Source organism: Triticum dicoccoides, chromosome 2B (assembly GCF_002162155.2).
Source record: "Triticum dicoccoides isolate Atlit2015 ecotype Zavitan chromosome 2B, WEW_v2.0, whole genome shotgun sequence".
NCBI classification, from domain to species: Eukaryota; Viridiplantae; Streptophyta; class Magnoliopsida; order Poales; family Poaceae; genus Triticum; species Triticum dicoccoides.
In genome coordinates, this window is record NC_041383.1 from 767,511,674 (window position 1) to 767,517,325 (window position 5,652).

Consider the following 5,652-nt stretch of genomic DNA (forward strand, 5'->3'; position numbering starts at 1 on the left):
GCTCGGGCAACGCTTTCTCTCGCATGCTGTGAGATGAAACAACCGCTCGTCTCTGGCGCTTAACAAATCGGCCGACCCACGCCCTATTTTGCAGGGTTTTTTGTTTTTTCTATTTTTATTTTAAATTCTGCAATCGAAAGAAAATACTTAAAAACCTTCATTGCGCGTTTAAAAAATGTTCATGCAGTCTAAAAATAAAAATGGTTGCGCAACTTTTAGAAAATGTTGATACCATTAAAAAAGTGTTCATGACATTTCGAAAATTCTGGCATGTTTCAAAAAATTGTTCATGATATTTTACAAAAAAAACTTTGTACTGTTTATGGAATGAACGTGACAATTAAAAAATCGCATGTTTCATAAAAATGCTGGTGACATTTTTAGAAAATGTTTATACAATGTAAAAATAAATGGTTGTGTAATTTAGAAAAATGTTCTTACTATTCCAAATATCTATAAGACTTTCATGCAATAAAAATTGTATTGTAAAATAATGAATTTTCAAATTGTATCTGATTTTTTTCAACATTATTCAAAAACACATGTTCAAACAAGCATTAAAAAATGTTTTGTACCATAAAAAATGTTCAAATTTTATTTGATTTTTTAGTATCTATTCAAGAACAAATGTTCAAACATATATTAAAATGGTCGACATGTATGAAAAATGATACACGTGTATACCAAAATGTAAAATGTGTATTGAGAAATCAACATGTATCTAGAGAAATGAAAAAAGTAAACAACCAATAGAGAAATGTGTAAAACAACAGAAAAAAAACCCCGCATGGAAGGTCTAAACCGGTTTATAGAACCTTCCAAAACCATTCAAAATGGACCAGCCCACGAAAGCGAGCGTGCCCCAGTGCCTGGGGCGTGGAGGAGCTAAGTCTCACAATAAGTGAGACATAGCTCCCGCATAGCTGCTAGGGGGTTGTCGAGTGACTCGTACCAAGTTGATAGATATTCTTTTAGGGATATCAAGTTGATAGATGGATTGGGTCTCACGAGTTGCAGAGAGCAAACAGGAGACCAGGCCCAATTCGAGAGAGCGATGAGAACCAGTTCGTTCGAAATCACTAGTTAAGAGTTACCCTTGCAGAGGTCACAAAGTGGGAGTTTTCACTTTTTCATAGATTCGTCTATGCAAAATGTTTTATCTCTTCAACCGTGTGTTCAAATACCAAACCAATTTCATCTTTGGATTCTACCGAGATCTTGGAAACTAAATCCCATGCTAATAAGTTCTGACGGAAAAAAACACCTTGAAGCAAAAAAATAACAAAATAAAAAAGAAATCCGAAAATTAAAATAGGCAACCGAAAAGGTCAAAAAACGAAGGAAAAAACCGGAGGTGGAGCATGGTTGTAGTTTTCACTTTTTTAGGGGAAAGCACAGGATGTGGATTTCCTTTTTTTCAGGAGGAGCGCGGGTTGTGCTTCTCAAGGAAGCGAAGCTGTATTTTTCTTCTTTTCAAGTAGAAGCAAAATTCTGCTTCTCGCGAAAATAAATTTGTGCTTGTAGATTTGCTTCTCGTGGAAGCACAACATGTGCTTCTGACGGACGCAAATTTGTGCTTTCACGAGAAACACACGCGTGTTTGTTGTATTTGCACATACTCCCTCCGCCCAATAATATAAGGGCGTCTTGTTTTACGGGACGGATGGGGTAATTTTTCCGGGAAGCGGAGATGTGTGTTGGAAAAAAATCACCAAAACCCAGGGAAAATGTCAAAAGCCGAAATAAAAACATCTAAAACCAAAAACGTGCGCAGAAAAATAAAATTACTTGGCGAGCTGTGTGCCGAATAGGACTAGCCCTGCTCGCCTTAGCCTCCACCCTTGTCGGGCAGGAAGAATCCCCTTGACCCACTTGTATTCTCAGCCGTCCGATCTATGAAGAACGGTCCAGGTCTTGCACTACGGTACACAAGAGACATAGAAAAGAAACAGTGATATGTTGCCTCCAGGTCATTCCTTCTTCCATTTTCACTACAAGTGCCACTGCCCCGTCATGACTTGCCTTGTGCACGTCAGTGGATTCATCTTGGACATGTTGGTGAAAAACTGAAAATGAAATGGAGGCAGGAAGCCATCCACGAGAGAGAGTGTGCCGAAGGTATGACAGGGTTAAAAGTACATGTGTGTTGCCTTGGGCCACCGTGATATCAAAGTTCAAGCTTCCTTTACGCATGATACTGGTGGTGGGACAGAGAACAGAGCAAAATTTTGAGATTCCGAGATGATTTCTGTTGGTGTGATTCACTGACTGCTGTTTGATCCACCGGTCCGTATACGGAGTGGGTATCAGATAGCTCAGTATATGTGTCATTTCAGTGTGCTGTTGACTATTGCTGCGCGATGCTGCTCCCCATGTATCTACTGCTGCCTGCACTCCGTATCTTGCGTTCTTCGTCAAGGTTTTCTGGATGGTCACTCTGTTGCATGCTAAATCTGAACCGGGAAAACCAGCCAGGACACATTTTCAGATCTGGAAGTTGGAACGGACTAAAATAAATGATGCATGCGTTCTCATTTCTGAAGCACGGATGTCGAACAATTGTTTTTAATTTTTTTTTGAAACGAAACCTGACCAAATTGGTCTAGCAAAAGGCTCCCTTGTACAGCAAACGTAGATCCCACACGATTACAAGCATGGATCGCGTGGTGTTGACATACTCGTACTCCATCTGTTTCTATGTGTTGCTACGTGTCATTAAAAGGACGAAGGGTTAGGCCACCTGCTTAGAAAATGGTCAAAAGATCTCTCTAAAAAAAGGTCAAAAGAAGTTAGTGTCTTGCGGCTGTTGCACGATTCACAACTAAAAGGAGAGCCAAAATATGATAAGAAGGATCGGTACGTGTCGGAGAATCTTAAGCGACCGTACTAAGTCATTTGCAAGATTTAAAATGAGACAATATCTTGAATTTTAAAACATAAGACAATGTGCATTAGTAAGTTGTTTGCATAAGGCTATGGATCATATATGAGGAACGGCTTATCGCGCGCGTTGATATTTAAGCATGTAGCTCTATTTTGCCATGATACGTAACTTAGATAATTGGTTGTGAAGAGAAATTAAAACCAAGATCATGATTTTGAGATGGAGTTGCACTTTTGTGTTTATTATTTGTCTTCTATAAGAATGTTGCTCTCATGTTAAAGTAGTAGTGTATTTGCTTATTTGTGTTAGGTCTCACATGTGAATAAAGTATAACTATTTATATGTCTCTTGGAAGGTTTTGGAGAGGAGTGCATTTGTTTATTGCGAAGGTTGTTGGCCCGTGTGTGAACTCATCATCAACTCCAACCTTTATAAGTAGGAAAGATATAAGGTGTTTTGTGAGTTCATGACAGATAAATTTGAACTGATAGAACATCTTATATTTAGGAACGGAGTGAGTATTGTTTTACCTAGTTGGTATTGGCAATTTACTTCATCGTGGGAAATCTGAATTAGAGGGAGGAGATTAGAACCACATTGGCTTCTAATTATGAGGACTAGAGGAACTAAACCTAGCTTTAATTATTCAACTAGGATCAACTAGAACTAGAATTAGAAGAACTAGAGAAGGCTCAAAAACATGTGTCTCGAAGGATGGAATCCTCTAGTATATATAGGTGAAGGGGAAGAGGAGTGACGCCACAAGGGGAGGGAAAGTCCCCTTTGGCCGGCCAAGGGAGGAGTTGGACTCCTCCCCCACTCCAATCCCCCCACCCCACCCACCCACAAGGGGCGCGCCAACTCCACTTGGCCCTTGGTGGCCCAAGTTGTCTTCATCACTAGGCCTTTTAAGACCGGTTAATATCTAATTATTTATAAAAGCCCTCTGACAATTACTATGGCCTTGTATATATAATTTAATAGCCCTAGAAAGATTTTTCATCTATATATTAATTATTGCTAATACCCGGTATTACCTGATACTCTCTGAAACCCTTCCGGTGACCTAGAAACGCTTCTGGATCCTCTCTGAACTATTCTGAATATTAATGATAATTCCACAGATATATTCTCATTGAAGGAAATATGCCCTAGAGGCAATAATAAAGTTATTATTTATTTCCTTATAATCATGATAAATGTTTATTATTCATGCTAGAATTGTATTTACCGGAAACATAATACATGTGTGAATACATAGACAAACAAAGTGTCACTAGTATGCCTCTACTTGACTAGCTCGTTAATCAAAGATGGTTATGTTTCCTAACCATGAACAATGAGTTGTTATTTGATTAACGAGGTCACATCATTAGTAGAATGATCTGATTGACATGACCCATTCCATTAGCTTAGCACCCGATCGTTTAGTATGTTGCTATTGCTTTCTTCATGACTTATACATGTTCCTATGACTATGAGATTATGCAACTCCCGTTTACCGGAGGAACACTTTGGGTACTACCAAACGTCACAACGTAACTGGGTGATTATAAAGGAGTACTACAGGTGTCTCCAATGGTCGATGTTGGGTTGGCGTATTTCAAGATTAGGATTTGTCACTCCGATTGTCGGAGAGGTATCTCTGGGCCCTCTCGGTAATACACATCACATAAGCCTTGCAAGCATTACAACTAATATGTTAGTTGTGAGATGATGTATTACGGAACGAGTAAAGAGACTTGCCGGTAACGAGATTGAACTAGGTATTGGATACCGAAGATCGAATCTCGGGCAAGTAACATACCGATGACAAAGGGAACAACGTATGTTGTTATGCGGTCTGACCGATAAAGATCTTCGTAGAATATGTAGGAGCCAATATGGGCATCCAGGTCCCGCTATTGGTTATTGACCAGAGACGTGTCTCGGTCATGTCTACATTGTTCTCGAACCCGTAGGGTCCGCACGCTTAAGGTTACGATGACAGTTATATTATGAGTTTATGTATTTTGATGTACCGAAGGTTGTTCGGAGTCCCGGATGTGATCACGGACATGACGAGGAGTCTCGAAATGGTCGAGACGTAAAGATTGATATATTGGAAGCCTATATTTGGATATCGGAAGTGTTCCGGGTGAAATCGGGATTTTACCGGAATACCGGGAGGGTTACCGGAACCCCCCGGGAGCTATTTGGGCCATAGTGGGCCTTAGTGGAAAAGAGAAGGGGCTGCCCTAGATGGGCTGCGCCCCCCCCCCCTTCCCCTAGTCCTATTAGGACTAGGAGAGGTGGCCAGCCCCCTCCTCCTCTTTTCCCCTCCGAGGAATCCTAGTTGGACTAGGATTGGAGGGGGAATCCTACTCCCAGAGGGAGTAGGACTCTCCTGCGCCTCCCCCCCTTGGCCGGCCAGCCTCCCCTCCTCTCCTCCTTTATATACGGAGGCAGGGGCACCTCTAAACACACAAGTTGACACAAGTTGATCCACGTGATCTATTCCTTAGCCGTGTGCGGTGCCCCCTGCCACCATATTCCTCGATAATAGTGTAGCGGAGTTTAGGCGAAGCCCTGCTGCTGTAGTTCATCAAGATTGCCACCACGCCGTCGTGCTGACGAAACTCTTCCCCGACACTTTGCTGGATCGGAGTCCGGGGATCGTCATCGAGCTGAACGTGTGCTCGAACTCGGAGGTACCGTAGTTTCGGTGCTTGATCGGTTGGATCGAGAAGACGTACGACTACTTCCTCTACGTCGTGTCATCGCTTCCG